Below are 19723 nucleotides of genomic sequence, written 5' to 3' on the forward strand. Positions count from 1 at the left end.
GGCCAAGGGCGAGGCAACTCGCAAAGTCTTGACTCTTGACCTCGAAGCCGATTAGTCGAATAGTGGGAAGGAAGTTTGGATTTGGAGTGAGTGTGTGACTGCGGAGTGTGCACTAAGAAGTGCAAAACTTGGTCCTAGAGACTGAGAGGCTAGCTAGTCAGTGTGTTCGCTGACTCGTTGGAGGGTGGAGGATGGTTGGTCGACGTGGTCGCTGACTCACTGGAGGGCGGAGGCTCGAATTGGAAAGTGGAAAGGAATGGGAATTGGATTGGAAGCCTAAAATCCCAAAGTTACCAGTTAGACATTATATATAATTTATATTTCATTATTAATTATTATATAGTTTGGTTAAATGAAATTAAATTTATTCCTAACCAAATCGAAATCAAAAATCAATTTTAACCAAAATTAGAATTGAACCGACCAAATTAACTTGGTTAATTTGGGCAATTTTATTTTCACCGAATTGTGCTCACCCTTACTTGACCTAAATCCATCTAACTCATTTAATCCCTTTATTAAATGAGTTAGATTCTAGTTGACTCGTTTATAAACGGTCTCCTCCTCTCAAGCCCAAACCCGGTCTAAATAGGTGGATAACAAGTCACCTGTTGGGTCTTGATGTAAGAACCCGAACCGTGATAAATGGCTTTAAATAAATAAGAGAGCGGCAAATTGGGAATGTGGCACATTTCTTCGACGAAACCTTTGTTCTTCTTATCGACGAAATTCAGAGGCTTGTCGACGAGGAGAAGCCGAGGAGTCTCCGAAAAATCGATGATCTCATATTCATTGACGAGGTCACCAATTCATCGATGAAGTTGCCCAGGGGCTATAAATATCATTTTTCATTTCTTTGTCACTAAGTAACTTCAAATATCTCTCTCTCTCTCTCCAAACTCTCCCTACTCTCTCTTTCTTTTTAGATTTCTTCGCCGATCGTTAACAGAATCGGAAATTTGAAGTTACCATGAGGATCGTGGAAGGATTCTCTACAATTTCTACGGATCGAAATCTCGTTTCGGAGATTTTCGGGTGTTGGTGGAAATTCGAGGTAAGGCTCAGTTTTCGATTATGATCTGATAGTTTTGTAGGTAACTGTCTTGTGAACATATTTTGTACTGTGATTTGTAGGTTTTGGAACTCGGTTCGCTGTTTAGGGACCTTGGAGTTCGGGATTGGCTATTTAGGGAAAAGGTAAGGGGAACTATGTTTATATTGGTTATTTTTGAAATCGGACTCGGTGGAATTGTGGTTCACGGTCCTGTGTATGTTTTGGTAACTCATTTGGGCGGATCTAACGGAGAAAACTATGAGTTTTTCATTACAGTTTTAGAAAAAAGGGGGCGACGGGCTACATCCCTAGTTTTGTTGAAAAACATGGGTATATGTTGATTTATACTGTGATATTGGGATGATCGTGTCTTGACTTGTTTAAATTGTATTTGTTTGAAAAACCATGATTTAGATTACCAAATGGGTGTGGTTTGTTTGGTTATATGAGCATGCATGTGTGTGTGATATGTTGAAATGCTAGTAGGAACTAGGTTCCGAAATTGTTCTAGGTACTGAGAGTGTCCGGCTCTATATCCGAGGGCGTGTGTTTATCACCTACCACGTAGGCAAGAGTGTCTGGCTCTATATCTGAGAGTGTGAGCCTATACCGGCAGATCAGGGCGAAGGGTGTGGATCCACCAATTATGCGTCGGTACGATGCTATGAGAGTCGGGGACTAGCCATGTGCCAGTGGTGTCATGCTTTGCGGGTTTGCCGGATTGTCGCGGACCGGCTTCGGGCTTAAGGGTGTGACGACACCGAGGATTACTGATCATGTGTATGTGTATGTGTGTGTGTATGCACTGTGGAAAATTAGTACTAGAATGCATTTAACTGCGTGTATGTTGTATCATGATAACACTCAAATGCCACACACCGATATAACCTGTGTTCTTCCTTATTGAGAGGTGTCTCACCCCTACTGTACGTACATTTTTATAGGTCCTTCGGGTAACCAGAACTAGTGTTCTAGTGTAGGAAGCATAGTGGCTGGTTTACTGCGTTTAGCGCTTGGGTAAGTGCTAGGACTGTATTTTTGGTGGGTTGCCATTTTGGGATGTGTTGAGCACCCAGTTTGTACGTTTTGATAGAGCCATATTTTGCTCCTATATAGACTCTAGTATGGTACTATATATATTGTTATAGAATGACCTTTTTCCGTTGCGTATATGTTTGTGATTGGATGTGTTTAGGGTGCCTAGGAACCCCACGAGGTCAGACCCCCATCCATTGCACTGTATCTTTGGATGTTTTATCAGATACAGAAACAGGTTAGATTATATTTTCACCCTTGGGTCCCATTTCAGGGTTTAGGGCGTGATAGCTGGTATTAGAGCAAACCAGGTTACTAGATCTTGTAGACTTGGTTAAGCTTAGTTGTGAGTACATACTAGAGTATAGGATGTGGATATGGGTAGAGTTGGTTGAGGGTTGTTCGATTGCTAGACCGAGATTTTTTGACGGTATTCCGTGTTTTTCCTGTGATGACGATTCCAGTAAAAGCAGGGCAGATCATTGATGACTTTCATGTCGATGTGATAGGACAGACCTAGACCTGGCAGGGAGTAGTTAACATGATTTGTTTAGATCATTGTGTTAACTGTATGTGTCATAGGGATACTGATAGACTACTATTGTGCTGCAGAATGGAGCCTAAAGATAATTACCTAGGAAGTGGCTCCGAGGAGACTGCGAGTGATGAGTCTCATTCTATGCCTTGAGGTTTGACGAGGTAGGTATTACAGGAGATCGAGCGGAGTGTGAGGAGAAGCGAGCGCTCTCCTGTTGCTACAGGGTACACCATTGAGAGGTTCATAAGCGTGCATCCTCCGACGTTCTCTGAAGGACCTGACCCGACGACAGCAGAGGATTGGGTGGTGAAGACTGAGAAGATCTTGGAGGTCCTGCACTGCACAAATAGGCAGCGAGTTCTTTATGCTACATTCCAGCTATCTGGGGAGGCGGGTCGATGGTGGACTGCGGTGAATCTGCTGGAGAAGCAGAGAGCCTACCCTGAGGAAATGACGTGGAGCCGTTTCAAGGAGGTGTTCTTCGACAGATACTTCCCGGCTACTATACGTGATGCAAAGGCAGATGAGTTTTCTGCGCTGACTCAGGGGAGTTTGACGGTGCAGGGGTATGAAGCTCAATACATAGAGTTGTCCCTCTTTGCACCATGTATGATCTCAAGCGAGTATGAGAAGACTCGGAGGTTCGAGAAGGGTTTGAGGAAGGATATCCGCAGACTGGTGGGTATGCTTCAGATCCGCGAGTTCTCGGTGTTGGTGGATAAAACCACGGTGATTGAAACTGGTATCCGAAAGGATGAGGTGGATCAAGAATCGAGGAAGAGGACAATACCTTCTGGTTCTTAGACAGGATCTCATCAGAGATCGTGGAAGAAAAGGAACAAGGGCTCAGGCTATCGTCAGAATACCGAGCGCCAGGATTCTCAAGGGAGTCAGGCTAGTGGTTGTTGTACCAGGTGCCACAGGCGGCACGAAGGTGAGTGCCAGTCATTTGAGGGTAACTGCTACAACTGTGGCCAGCCAGGTTACATGGCTCGGGATTGTCAAGCACCAAGGTGAGATGTGCTTGTATTCAGTGGGAACCGAGAGAGCAACCAAATACCTCGGGGGACTGTTCAGGCGAATACAGCTCTGGTCAGAGTATACTCTCTTACTCCAGCGGATACTGAGCATGCAGGTAACGTGGTGACAGGTACCTTATTATTGCTTTCGAATAAAGCTTTTGTTTTATTTGATTCGGGTGCAACCCATTCCTTTGTGTCTGTGAATTTTGTGGGATGGTGTGGGGTTGAGACATGAGACATGAATGAGGTGTTAACTGTTACTATGCCATATGGGAGTGTATCTTTCTATAGGAAAATGATGGTAGACTGCCTAGTGGAAATTCAGGGAAAGTTGCTATCGGTGAATTTTGTGGTATACGACATGTCGGGGTTCGACATCATTCTAGGGATAGGTTGGTTGTTCTCCAGTTATGCTGTGATTGACTGTTGTAGGAAGGTGGTAGTTTTCAGACCTCCTGGGGAGCAGGAGTACGAATTCGTGGGATCGGGTGTGCGTCTAGCGCCACAGGTTCTATTAGCACTATAGGCAAAAAGGTTACTCTTGGACGGTGTCAGGGGTACCTAACTTGTATGAAGGAACCATCGTGGGATGAGTTGAGGCTCAAGTACATTTCGATAGTCAGCGAGTTCCTGGATGTGTTTTTAGATGATTTACCCAGTTTACCTCCGGATCGTGAGGTGGAGTTTGCGATTGAGTTGCTGCCTAGTAAGGCACCGATCTCTAAAACTCCGTACCGGATGGCTCCAGCAGAATTTAGGGAGTTGAAGGATTAGTTACAGGAATTACTGGACAAGAGATTCATTTGACCTGGTGTTTCGCCCTAGGGAGCTCCAGTACTGTTTGTGAAGAAGAATGACGGGTCGATGCGAATGTGCATTGATTATCGTGAGATTAATAAGGTGACTGTGAAAAATCACTATCCTTTACCTCGTATAGATGATCTTTTTGGCCAGTTGTAGGGGACGCGGGTCTTTTCGAAGATCAACTTGCGGTCAGGATATCATCAGGTGAGGGTTAGAGCAGAGGATGTAGCGAAGACTGCTTTTCGAACCAGATATGGCCATTACGAGTTCTTAGTCACGCCGTTTAGGTTGACGATGCTCCAGCGGTGTTCATGGATCTGATGAACAGGGTTTTCCATGAGTACCTGGATCAGTTCGTCGTGGTGTTCATTGATGACATTCTGGTATACTCGAGGAGTATGGAAGAGCATGTGGAACATTTGAGGTTAGTGTTACAGATTCTGCGGGAGAAGAAGTTGTATGCTAAGCTAAAAAAAATGTGAATTCTGGTTGAGTCAGATTGCATTCTTAGGCCATGTGGTTTCTAGGGATGGTATATCAATTGATCCTAGCAAGATTGAGGTTGTGGTCGACTGGGTAAGGCCGAAGAATGTGCAGGAGGTTCGGAGTTTTCTGGGACTGGAGGGTTACTATCGTCGATTCGTAGAGGGTTTCTCTAAACTATCTGGACCTCTGACACGATTGACCAGGAAGGGAGTCCAGTTTGAGTGGACCAGTGATTGTGAGCAGTGCTTTCAGTAGTTGAAGCACCGGCTGGTTACTGCTCCAGTGTTGACCATCCCTTTGGGGGATGGTGGATTTGTGATTTATAGCAACGCGTCTCTGAAAGGACTGGGATGTGTGCTTATGTAGCAGGGTAAGGTAGTAGTGTATGCCTCTCGGCAGCTGAAGGAATATGAGAAGAATTACCCTACGCATGATCTGGAATTGGCTACTGTTGTGTATACATTGAAGATCTAGCGACACTATCTGTACGGGGTGCAGTGTGAAATCTTTACTGACCATAAGAGCCTTAGATATTTTTTCACGCAGAAGGAGTTGAACATAAGGCAGAGGCGATGACTAGAGTTGACTAAGGACTACAATTGCACGATCAGTTATCACCCGGGAAAGGCTAATGTGGTGGCTGATGCGTTGAGTCGGAAGTCAGGGCCTATGGCTGTATCTGCCGTTGTAACTCAGTGTCACATTAGATAATATTTGGAAAGCTCAGGTATAGAGTTGGTAGTGGGTGATCATCAGGCTTATCTTGCTGGTTTGGTGGTCCAACCGACCTTGTTTGAGTGTATAAAAGCTGCGCAAGCTAGTGATGCAGAGTTAGCAGAGGTTATGGAAAAGGTATAGTAGGGACTGACTACAGAGTTTAACGTCTCTGAGAGAGGTGTGTTGAGGTTTGGGACCAGGCTATGTGTTCCGAACGATGATGAAATCAAAAGGACGATTCTAGAATAGGCACATCGTTTTATGTATACGGTACATCCTGGTAGTACAAAGATGTATCAGGACTTGCGCGAGACCTTCTGGTGGTCTGGTATGAAAAGAAAGATTGCTCAGTTCATGGAGCAATATCTAACGTGTCAGTAGGTGAAAGCTGAACATCAAAGGCCGACAGGGCCGTTGCAGTCTTTGCCTATTCCGTTGTGGAAATGGGAGCATATTTCCATGGATTTTGTGACCGGATTGCCGCCAGCGCTTCACGGGCAGAATGCTATCTGGGTGATCGTGGATAGATTGACGAAATCTATTCATTTCATACCGATGAAAGTTGGCTATCCTTTGAGTAGGCTAGCAGATTTGTATGTGCATGATATTGTAAAAATGCACGGAGTACCGGTGTCCATTGTGTCAGATCGAGATCCAAGGTTTACTTCTCAATTCTGGACAAGTTTACAGGAGGCACTGGGGACGAAGCATACTTTTAGTACAACGTTCCAGCCTCAGACTGATGGACAGTCGGAGAGGACGATACAGATATTAGAAGATATGCTACAAGCGTTTGTGTTAGAATTTGGTGGTAACTAGATACAGTTTATGTCACTTGTAGAGTTCGCTTATAATAACATCTTCCAGTCTAGTATCGGGATGGCGTCATTCGAGGCTTTGTATGGTCGAAGGTGTCGATCTCCTTTGTGTTGGGATGAGGTCGATGAACGTTAGGTGTTAGGACCTGAACTTGTGTAGCAGGCGTCTGAAAAGGTGGGTTTGATCCGGGAGAGGATTAGATCGGCTCTAAGTCGACAGAAGAGTGACGCAGATGTTCGCCACTGTGAATTAGAGTTTGAAGTGGGAGGTAAGGTATTTCTGCGTATTGCTCCAATGAAAGGGGTGCTGAGATTTGGCAAGAAGAGCAAGCTGAGCCCAAGGTATATCGGACCATTCGAGGTATTTGAGCGAGTGGGTCCGGTAGCCTACAGATTTGCATTACCTCCAGCACTTTCGAGGGTCCATGATGTGTTTCAAGTATCCATGTTGAGAAGGTATATATTGGATTCCTCACATGTTATTAGTTATGATGAGTTGGAGATTGGGAATACTTTAGCGTATAAGGAGATACCTGTTCAGGTTCTGGACCATAAAGTTCAGAAGCTTCGTACCAGAGAGATACCGTTAGTGAAGGTATTGTGGAGGAACCACGAGGTTGAGGAAGCTTCTTGGGAATTGGAAACGGAAATACGCCGGAAGTATCCACAGTTGTTTTGAGCACTTGTACATGATCCTACTGTGGGTTGGGATATGTGGTTAGTCGTTGGGAGTATATGTGTGTATTGTGAACTCCTGAGACCATTGTATATGTAACCACGATATTCCTCCGTCATAAGTGAGGGTATGTATGTGTATGTGTATGATGGGACTGCGCTGTAGTAGTTGTCAGTTTCTTGTTGGTAGTTCGTATGTATGTATTCCGGGTATGACTTTGTGAATGAGAAATGACAAATTTCGAGGACGAAATTTTTGTAAGGAGGGGAGATTGTAAGAACCCAAACCGTGATAAATGGGTTTAAATAAATAAAAGAGGGGCAAATTGGGAATTTGGCACATTTCGTCGACGAAACCAGATTTCATCGACGAAGCCTTTGTTCTTCTCGTCGACGAAATTCAGAGGCTCGTCGATGAGGAGAAGCCGAGGAGTCTCGAAAAAAATGGTGATCTCAGATTCGTCAACGAGGTCACCGATTCGTCGATGAAGGTAGTGGAAGATTCGTCAACAAAGGCACCATTTCGTTAACGAAGATGCCCAGGTTAAAGGGCTATAAATATCATTTTTCATTTCTTCTTCACTAAGTAACTTCAAATATCTCTCTCTCTTTAAACTCTCCCTACTCTCTCTCTCTTTCTAGATTTCTTCTCCGATCGTTGACAGAATCGGAAATCTGAAGTTACCACGAGGATCATGGAAGGATTCTCTACAATTTCTACGGATCAGAATCTTGTTTCAGAGATTTTTGGGTGTTGGCAGAAAATCAAGGTAAGGCTCAGTTTTCGATTCTGATCCAGTAGTTTTGTAGGTAATTGTCTTGTGAACATATTTTGTACTGTGATTTGTAGGTTTTGGAACTCGGTTCACTGTTTAGGGACCTTAGAGTTCAGGATTGGCTATTCGGGGAAAAGGTAGGGGGAACTATGTTTATATTGGTTATTTTTGAAATCGGACTCGGTGGAACTGTAGTTCATAGTCTTGTGTGTGTTTTGGCTACTCATTTGGGGGGATCTAATGGGGAAAACTATGGGTTTTTCATTATTACAATTTTGGGAAAAAGGAGGCGACGGGCTACATCCCTGGTTTTGTTGAAAATCGTGGGTATATGTTGATTTATACTGTGATATTGGGATGGCCATACCTTGACTTGTTTAAACTGTATTTGTTTGAAAAACCATGATTTAGATTACCAAATGGGCGTAATTTGTTTGGTTATATAAGCATACATGTGTGTGTGATATGTTGAAATGTTAGTAGGAATTCGGTTCCGAAATTGTTCTAGGTACTAAGAGTGTCCGGCTCTATATCTGAGGGCATGTGTTTATTGCCTACCACGTAGGCAAGAGTGTCCGGCTCTATATCCGAGGGCATGAGCCTATACCGGCAGATTAGGGCGAAGGGTGTGGATCCACCAGTTATGTGCCGGTACGATGCCATGGGAGTCAGAGACTAGCCATGTGTCGGTGGCGTCGTGCTTCGCGAGTTAGCTGGGCCAAAGCCGGATTTTCGCGGACCGGCTTCAGGCCGAAGGGTGTGACGACACCGAGGATTACTGATCATGTGAGTGTATGTGTGCATGTATGCACTGTGGAAAATTAGTACTGGAATGCATTTAACTGCGTGTATGTTGTATCATGATAACACTCAAATGTCACACACCGATATAACCTGTGTTCTTCCTTATTGAGAGGTGTCTTACCCCTGTTGTACGTACATTTTTACAGGTCCTTCGGTTAACCGGAACTAGCGTCCTGGTGTAAGGAGCGTAGTGGCCAGTGTACTGTGTTTAGCGCTTGGGTAAGTGCTAGGACTGTATTTTTGGTGGGTTACCACTTTGGAATGTGTTGGTCACTCAGTTTGTACGTTTTGATAGAGCCATGTTTTGCTCCTGTATAGACTCTGGATAGGTACTATATATGTTGTTATAGAATGACCTTTTTTCTGCTACGTATATGTTTGTGATTGGATGTGTTTAGGGTGCCTGGAAACCCCACGGGGTCAGACCCTCATCCATTGTATTGTATCCTTGGATGTTTTATCGGATACAGGGACAGGTTAGATTATATTTTCACCCTTGGGTCCCATTTCAGGGTTCGGGGCGTGACACTTGACCCATTTTGCCACCCTTTACCTATTCAACCATGAAATTACAAAGTAGGTGAAGGTAAAGGATCGTTCCTTATCACAATTTTAAGTTATAAAAGTTAAAATTAGAAAGAAAAATTAAAAATTAGTAATATCATTGGTAAATACTTTTAAGGGGACATTTATTTGATTTGAATGACCTTTAAATTAAGGTTATGTCTGAACTAAATAAGTGAATTGGTTAGACATTAGAGCGTTTGGCAGTGGTCCTAAATTTTCTTAAAATTTATTTAATGAACATGTTTGATTTAAATTTAGAGGTCTCTTTTTCAATTGTATTCCTTATATATGAGAAATGATAAAAATCTCAATATCCAAGTGATTAAAATCAAAACAAGAAATTTTAATTTTGTTCAATTATAAACTATATTATTTTTATTTATAATTTTTGATTAAATATATGATAAGAAAGTATTATTTATGCTAAATTAAAATTTTTGACTTATGTAATTGCTCATTAATTGTATCAAATATAAATACTTTTAAGCTTTTAGTATGTTTAAATTGAAAAATAATACATATTTAGATATTACTTACAAAATAGTTAAATGATTCAGATTTTAAATTCAATAATTCGTTTTTGTTCAATTTAGAACTGGTTCACAAAATCATATTTGAATTTAGTGTTCAACACTTAGCACTTAATTTTACCCAACACCCCCCTAAATAGAAATTTTTTATTTATGATTTATATTAAAAGAGGTTATCTAATTGAAGTCTGTTACAAATGGGAGAGTCTCCATGTGCTACGTTCTTGTTTACTTAAATCAAGCCTAGTGGAGGTGCGATTAGGGGAGATGTGGGGAGGTGAAACCCTCCCTTGGTATAATACAATACATTTGAATTAGGGTACAATGCAATTGTATTATCATTTAAGGATATTTTGAGATTTTTATATGCGACTATATATACGTATTGTAGTTGAGGATTGGAACCTTAAGGTAGTATTCATTTTGATGATAATGGAAATTGTGCAAGGCCTTTGTAGGCGTAGGTATATTGTCAAATCACATAAAGTCATTATTTTTCTTCCTCCCTTGGTGCACTAAAATACATTTGAATTAGGGCACAATATAATGGTATTATCATGTAAGTATACTTTCGGAGTTTTATATAGGACTATATATATGTATTGTAATTGAGGATTGGAATCCTACGGTAATTTTCATTTTGATGATAGTGGAAATTGTACAAGGGCTATGTAGGCATAGGTATATTGTCAAGGCATGTAAATTTATTATTTTTCCTCTCTCTTGCTTTTCTCTATTTTTCATATTTGCTATTTGTGTGGGTGCAACACTTTAGGGTGTGATTTCTTAAAAAGTACGTTAAGAAATGATCTAGGATTGGTCCAGTTATTTACAGAATAGCTTTACCTACAGCATTATCTAGGATTCATGACGTATTCCACGTTTCAATGTTGAAAAAGTACGTTCTAGACCCTTCTCATGTGATAAGTTATGAGTTGTTGGAAATTAGTGACATCCTATCATATGAGAAAGTGTCAGTCCAGATTCTAGACATAAAGGATCAGGAGTTACGTACCAAGAAGATTCCGCTAATAAAAGTATTATGGCGTAATTATGCAATTGAGGAAGTCTCATGGGAATTAGAGGAAGAAATACGTCAGAGGTACCTACAGCTGTTCGATGAGGCCTAACACTAAGTCAGGTAGCCACGACTGTTTGTGTAGGTTGCTTGGCTATTTTGATGCAAGCTTGTTTAGTTTTGTTTTTTCTGTTTTTGGTTTATGTTTACGGTTAGTTTTTGGGAGGATTTTATTGTCTATCTGTAACCTCCCAAAGATGTTGCCTGTAACCACGGTTTTCCTCCACCACAAGTGAAGATTTTTAATAAATTTGGGACGGAACCGCTATGTGCGTGGCAACTAGCTCTTTCTTAGAGTCGATTTGTGTTAAATGTTAGATTAACAAATTTCGAGAAGAAATTTTTATAAGAAGAAGATGATGTAATAACTCAAATAATATAATATAATATAATATAATATATATATATATATATATATTAGTTATTGAAGCTTCAGGAAACAAATTTTCCAAACCCCCCCTACAATCTCTCTTTCACTCTCTCCGTTCTCTCTCTCCTCTCTCTCTCTCTCTCTCTCTCTCTCTCTCTCTCTCTCTCTCTCTCTCTCTCTCTCAGTTTCTCTCTCTCAACCTAGTTCCGCTCTTTAAAGTTTTAATCGGAGAAATTTCATCTTTTGCACGTCGTAGGCACCATTCCAGAGTTAGGATAAGCGGACTAGATTATGTCAATTTTTATTTTAAAATTTAACCGATTAAATTTGAGTATATGAATATGATGATATCAAGTTAGATTTTATTTTATAATTTACCCTATTAAATTGAGTATATGAATATGGTGAAATTTATTTTATTTAAATATATGCCTAAGCAAATTAAAATACGTAGGTTTGATGATGTCCATTTTTATTTAAATATATTGAAATTAAATTAAACTGCGGGGATTTGATCAAATCAGGTTTTTGGGAATATATTGGAATTAAATTAAATAGGTAAAATTGATCATACCCACATTTTTATTTAAATTCACTACATATATATTTATAAGAATTTCTCAGGTAATTTATGAAATTATAATTATTGTACAAATTGTGTGGCATGGTTTATTTTATTTTATCACATAATTGAGCAAATTGAGGATTTTTTGGTATATATTTAATATGTGATTTATTTCAAATATTGATGAGATTGAGAATAAGGATGATATTTTTGTACATATTTTATATTGGGAATATTGATGACATTATGATATTGTTTTTATTGCATAAATTGCAATTATATGTTTTAAGAACCCTCATGAATTAGATGTGGTGAATGCTCGGTACCGTAGTTATAGAAAATATTAGTGTAATCATACTATTGTAGAAGTGTTGGCGGTGGATAGTCAATTTGGTCTAAGGAGGGTTGTACCCACCTGTTTCCGGACCAGGATGTGGTAGGCAAATCAATCTTACAGATGTAATACTTTAATTTAGTTTTGGTCGGCCAACCAAATTAAGTCTAGTCTTCAGATCGCACAACCTGTCATGGGGGTTAAACATAACATGCATTGGCCAAAAAAGTTTCCTTTATACGTATTTGAGTATTTATGTGATTATGACTTTTAATAGACATAAATGATGTTTTGAAATAAAGTACGGACATTTATTTAAATATGTGACAGTTTATAAATGAAATTTTTATTCAAATAAAATGATTATTAAATTATTTTTACACTAAAGTTCATTTTAACCACATACTGATAATAATCTAATCCTTACTTACTGAGAGGTGTCTCACCCAAATAATTAATTTATATTTCAGGACGTACCGAAGATTAGGCCTAGCAAGCTTTTGGGCAGGATTAGAAAAATATAGCGTAGAGTAAGTGTTTGTGTAAAACCAGTTATATATATATATATATATATATATATGTTTCACGTGATGTAAATATTGTTACTTAGAGACACCCATGTAAATTTGGTGGTTTAGTACTTTAGTATTATTTATTTGAGGTTTTAGAATATTTCCGTTGCTATATTAAATTTATTCATGGAAAGTGGCACCCTGGACCCCATTGGGTTCGGGGGTTTGGGGCGTCACATAAATGATCTCCTCCTCTCAAGCCCGAACCCAGTCTAAATAGGTGGATAATGAGTCACCCGTTGGGTCTTGACCCATTTTGCCACCCCTACCTATATATTCAAGCAAGAAATTACAAAGTAGGTGAAGGTTAAGGCCCATTTCTTATCACAATTGCAATTTATAAAAGTGAAATTTAGAAATAAAAATTAAAAATTAGTAATATGATTGGTAAATACTTTTAAGGGGACGTTTATTTGATTTGAATGACTTTTAAACAAAGGTTATGTGTGGACTAAATAAGTGAACCAGTTAGACAATAGGGCGTTTGGTAGTAATTCTAAATTTTCTTAAAATTCCTTTAATCAACATGTCTGATTTAAATTTAGAGGTCTCTTTTTCAATTGTATTCCATATAAATGACAAAAATGATAAAAATCTCAATATCCAAGTGATTAAAATCAAAACAATGAATTTTACTTTTGTACAAGAATGAATTTATTATTTTCATTTATAATTATTGATTGAATATATGATACAAAAGTATTATTTATGCTAAATTAAAAATTTTGACTTATGTAATTGCTCATTAATTGTATCAAATATTTTTACTTTTAATATTTGAGAATGTTCAAATTGAAAAATAATACATATTTAGATATTAGATGCTAAATAGTTAAATGGTTCGGATTTTAAATTCAGTGATCTCTGTTTATGTTCAATATAGGATTGGTTTACAAAATCATATTTGAATTTAGTGTTTAACACTTAACACTTAATTTTACCAAATACCCTCTAAATAGAAATTATTGATTTATGACTTATATTAAAAGGAGTTATCCATTTGAAGTTTGTTACAAATGGGAGAGTCTCCATAAGAGAAACTTTATTGTTTAATTAAATCAAGCCTAGTGGAGGTGCCGCTAGGGTAGATGTGGGAAGGTGAAATCCTCCCTAGGTACACTGGTATAGTACAATACATTTGAATTAAGGCACAATGTAATTGCATTATCATATAAGGATATTTTGGAATTTTTATATTGAACTATATATACGTATTGTAGTTGAGGATTGGAACCCTAAGGTAGTATTCATTTTGATGATAGTGGAAATTGCACAAGGCCTTTAAAGGCGTAAGTATATTGTCAAACCACATAGATTCATTACTTTTCTTCCTCCCTCGTTACATACATTTGAATTAGGGGGCAATATAATTATACTATCTTATAAGTATATTTTGTGATTATTATATAGACTATATATACCTATTGTAGTTGAGGATTAGAATCTTAAGATATTTTTCATTTTGATGATAGTTGAAATTGCACAAGAGCTCTGTAGGCGTAGTTGTATTGTCGAACCATGTAAATTCATTCTTTTTCTTCTCTCTTGCTTTTCTTTGTTTTTCATGTTTGCTGTTTGTGTGGGCGCAACACTTTAGGGTGTTATTTCTTAAAAATCTAACCAAACAAATGTTAATGTTTTTTTTAAATCAAATAATAACTTTAAAATATGATTCAAATGGGAAAATAAAAAAATGTGCAAATTTAAAATTTTATAAAAAAAAAACTTATAATTACTTTAATTTTATGAAATTAAATAGGGTGATTTTTCCTTTGCCTGTCAGATTCAGGTGAAAAAAAAAAAATTGTTCTCTCTTCCTTATTATCTTTTTTTTTTTCATAGAATTTGGTCTAATATTTCTATCCCAACATAGGATGAAGAGAAAAATTTTCAATCGATATTTTTCCAATCTCGAATAGATAGACCTGTTTATTATTATCTTTTTTTATAGAATAATGACTAATAATAATAGAATTATATTCTAATATATAATAATAAGAAAATAAAAGACAAATGAAAAAACGAAAAGATAAAGGCAATTAGAGATCAGTGATTTGCTAATTTTAATTTTAATAAAATTTTTGTATAAGATGAGTGATTTAATTTGAAAGTGAATTCCGGATATTAAAATATTAAAGCAAATGTGTTGTTAAAATAATTTAAAACTATAACCCTATATTTGGATAACCTTTAAATTTGGATTTGTATTAAATTTGAATAAAATAAAATATAAAATTGTATTCAAATTTATTTGAATCCAAATATAAAGTTTAAAATTAATGCTTCTAAGTGCAACAAAAATCTCGTTTTTGATTTTTATGAAAACAACAAAAAATCAACAAGAGAAATAGAAAGTAAATAATATAAATAAATGTATTATCATAATTTGTTTTTCTCGCTATACTGCATAGCTCTCAATACAAATTAAAATAATAGTAGGCTCTGATTCTGGATGAAAACAGCTTCTCCTTTCCGTTGCCGGGAATTGAACCCGGGTCTCCTGGGTGAAAGCCAGATATCCGAACCACTGGACGACAACGGATTGGTTTGAGGCTAGCGTATTTGGGATATATTTTATTTTGTTATTTTTATTATGACTGATTAAATTTTTATTTTTATAAATTAATAAAATTGATTTTCTTTTATGTTTGTAATATTAGTCCAGTCATGGTTTAAAACCAAACCAATAAAGCCACTTGATTGGTATTAAATTAATAGTTAAACTATAATAATAATAATAATCCTTAACTATAATACCTATTAACTAATTACAATTGAAAAGAACAATATTATTGAAAAAAGTTAAAAGAAACCACAGAATAAAAGAAACAAAACATTAATATCATATGATCATTTGCTCTAAAATTATACATAAAAGGCTACTTAATCTACTGATATGGACATTCATAACCCACATAATCGTCGTGATTTAGAGTCGTCTTGACATTAGTTGAAACATTTAAATAAAAGTTAAAATAGAAGAAACCTTTTTTTACATGTTAGTGGTTCGACACAACCGTATATGTGCATATGTTATATACTTTTATTTCTTTTTAATATAATTGATTAATTTTTGTAATTTTACTTTTTTCTATTTTTTTTATAATTCAGAGTAAACTTTATTTTTAAATGTCTAACATCACATTATTTGAATTATTGTGATTTTTATAATTCAGAGTAAACTTTATTTTTTTTATCACATTATTTGAATTATTGTGATTTCTTGAACAAATTAAGTATTCAATGACTATTGTGTTGGGCCAAGTTACAATTATTGTGTCATGCAATGTTATGTTTGTGCATAAATAGCAAGCCAAAACAGTTTGCCACAATAATCCATGGCCAATGCCTCGCCCATAGAAGTGCCCAGAGCCAGACAAGAGCTAGTCTCGCGAAAGTGACGTGAGTTCTCTTCCCCAAAAGCCAAAAGAGGAAGACCCTGACCCTGACCCTGACCCAGTGCCACAGTCAAGTGGCCCATGACTAGACGACGCGCATGGGGCGGAGCAAATGTCTCCGTTCCGATGGTTGGTCAAAATTGAGAGGTTTTTACGTAAATATTAACAAATAAAAAAATAAAAATTTTACGAAAATATATCCAACTGACTTTCCAAAAATCGGTTTGGGTTTAAACACACATAGCAGCCGCAACTTTTCAATTGAAAATAAAATAAAATAAGGGGGCTGGGAAAAGACGTCAAGGAAAGATGAAAAAAATAAAATGAGGGGGCTAGGGAAAGGCGTCAGGGAGAGATGGAGGGGAGGGGGGGGGGGGGGGGGGGGTCTGAGGGGAGAGGAGCTTTAATAAGATTGTCAAACTTAAAAAAAAAAAAGATGAGGGGACTTACATGCATGCGTGGAGGGGCAAGGAGCGGGGGTGGGGGGGCGACAATTTTTTTTGTTTTTTTCAAAAAAGGAACCAATTCGACTTTTGAAAAGTCGGTTTGGTGTTAAAATTCTGGATGCATACACGACAGTAGCCACGACAGAGACAGGGAGAGGGGGGGGGGGCGAATTTTTTTTTTTTTTTTTAAAAAGGATCAAACTGACTTTCCAAAAGTTAGTTTGGTGTTCAAATTTTTTAATTTCAATTTTTTTTAAAGTGACCAAACCGAATTTTCAAAAGTTGGTTTGATGAATTTTTTCTCCATATATATTCATATTATCTTCCAACTGCTCTCATCTACTATTATTTCTACAGTTGCATTATTTGCATTAGTTTTTTTGTCAAAAATATTTATTTTGTTTGCACACTCCCACTATATTTAACACTTAGAGATGGAGTTTGGTCCACTTGATTCATCTATATTGACATTGGGGATTGTACATCCTTCCTATAGGGCATGGGAGGAGGATCATTCTTTAGTGACTCGAAGAATAATAGCATTTTAAATAATAAGAGGAAGAGAAAATAGATACAGAAACAGAAGGAGATCGTAGACTTCATCGACGACATTACATTTTGGAGAATAAAAATAATTTCAGGAAATTGCCCAGCTTTGTCGACGAACACAGGGTCTCGTCGACGAAGGTCTTTAGAATTTCGTCGACAAACACAAGGCTTTGTCGACGAGAAAATACCGAGAGACGGTTCGGGTTGCTCTGGATTTCGTCAACAAACACAGGGTCTCGTCGACGAATTTTATGAAGGGCTCGTCGACGAGGTGACATGTCTCGTCAATGAACCTGGCCCTGTAAATAGTGGAAACCCGGGATTTTTTATCATTTTTCACGGAGCTCTCTCTCTCTCTCTACATCTCCCTCCCCCTTCTCTCTTCGATTCTGGTCCCACCAGTCGCCAGATCGACGATCCGAAGCTACCACGACATTCCTGGCGGAATTCTCTGCGAATTTGTCGGAGCGGATCGTCGGGAAAACAGAGTTGGATTTCATCCCAAATTCAGGGTAAGACCTTTTAGCTAGTTTTTGACTTTCTGACAGTTATAGGAAATGATATAAATGGAAAAATATTGATATTATGTTCTGACATATGTTGGTTTTAGGGTGTTTTGTAGGAGGCCCTACGGGTGTTAGGCTTGTATTCTCTAGGGGCTTTCTAGTAGTCAGGTAAGGGAAATATGTTATGCTAGGCATTTCTTAAAAAATATGATACAGTTTATTTAATTATGAAAATTATGTATTTAGTATGGTGTGGCTTGTGAATATGTATATGGTATGGGGATATGTTTTACGAATTTAGTTTCATGATTTTACGAATTTCAGTATTATGATTATGCGAATTTCAGTACCATGATTTTATGGATTTTAGTAACATGATTATACAGTTCTCAGATTTCCAGTACAATTTATGCAGCATCATAGTTATTACGATTACTTCAGAATCATGATAAATCAGATAGATATGTATAGAAATATATTATATGATATCAGACCTTGTTGGACTTGTAGCTACAGAGCACGGTACCGTTGCTACAGATACTATGTTACTTATTTAGTGCAACCACCTATTAAGATAATACGTGGTATGGTCGACCACCTAGGCCCTTGAAGATGTTAGGCTCCCCATCCAGATATGGGTTGAGGTGGGCAGGTCCACTGACGGAGTTCAGTGATTTATCAGTGGTGCTCTGCCAGAGAGTGGGTATGTTTTTTAGAGTGTTTTTGTACATCCCAGTATAGTTGAGGGAATTTTTGGGAAAACAGATATATGTGTATATTTTGGGAAAAAACATGGTAGCACTCTGGTATTGATATTGTATGATATGGACATGGTCCAGTCAGGGTAAATCCAGCCTACGGGCCGCACAACTCTGTCATGGGGGGGGGAGGCAAGTCATGACACACAGATAGCCACAGGGAACAGTTTCAGTTATTGTTACATACGTACGGATTTACAGTAACAGGAACTATACTTATGTACACTAGAAGTATTTGAATTATAACCATAATACTGTCATGTTAAGCAATAGGAAAAAGGGGTGGTGTATTCTATTTTTTGTATTGTACTTTTGTACTCAATTATTCATGTGTATATGAAAACAGATTTCATAATATATATATGGAGTAGCTCATTTGCCACACACTAGTAATAGCATATTTCTCCTTACTGAGCGTTGGCTCATTCCAGTGTTGATATATTTTTCAGGTGATCCAGGTAAGCGAGCAGACCAGGCTTGCAAATAGAGGGGCTTCAGTAGTGCCCTGCCAGAGAGTGGGTATGTTTTTGGGACTGTTTTTGTACATCCCAGTATAGTTGAGGGAATTTTTGGGAAAACAAATATATGTGTATATTTTGGGAAAAACATGGTAGCACTCTGATATTGATATTGTATGATATGGACATGGTCCAGTCAGGGTAAATCCAGCCTATGAGCCGCACAACTCTGTCATTGGGGGGGGGGGGAAGTCATGACACACAGATAGCCACAGGGAACAGTTTCAGTTATTGTTACATATTTACGGATTTACAGTAACAGGAACTATACTTATGTACACTAGAAGTATTTGAATTATAACCATAATACTGTCATGTTAAGCAATAGGAAAAAGGGGTGGTGTATTCTAGTTTGTACTGTACTTTTGTACTCAGTTATTCATGTGTATATGAAAACAGATTTCATAATATATATATAGTAGCTCATTTGCCACACACTAGTAATAGCATATTTCTCCTTACTGAGCGTTTGCTCATCCCAGTGTTGATATATTTTTCAGGTGATCCAGGTAAGCAAGTAGACCAGGCTTGCAAATAGAGGGGCTTCAGTAGTGCCCTGCCAAAGAGTGGGTATATTTTTGGGAGTGTTTTTGTACATCCCAGTATAGTTGAGGGAATTTTTGGGAAAACAGATATATGTGTATATTTTGGGAAAAACATGGTAGCACTCTGGTATTGATATTGTATGATATGGACATGTTTATTCAGTTTATGCTTTTCGCTGCTTAGGTTTATGATTGGGTTTTTCCCCAGTATGGTATCAGAGTATGTAAAATATTATAGTATAAAAAAAAAATAATATA

The 19723-nt window shown here is 37.8% G+C and overlaps 1 non-coding gene across 1 annotated transcript; it reads right to left on the bottom strand.

Annotated features, from left to right (window-relative positions):
• Positions 1-15215: 15215 nt before the first annotated feature.
• On the bottom strand, positions 15216-15287 carry TRNAE-UUC (transfer RNA glutamic acid (anticodon UUC)). Its single transcript has one exon. It is a non-coding gene; the product is annotated as a tRNA-Glu (tRNA).
• Between the last annotated feature and the right edge of the window lie 4436 nt (positions 15288-19723).

Source organism: Malania oleifera, chromosome 1 (genome assembly GCF_029873635.1).
Source record: "Malania oleifera isolate guangnan ecotype guangnan chromosome 1, ASM2987363v1, whole genome shotgun sequence".
Classification (NCBI taxonomy): domain Eukaryota; kingdom Viridiplantae; phylum Streptophyta; class Magnoliopsida; order Santalales; family Ximeniaceae; genus Malania; species Malania oleifera.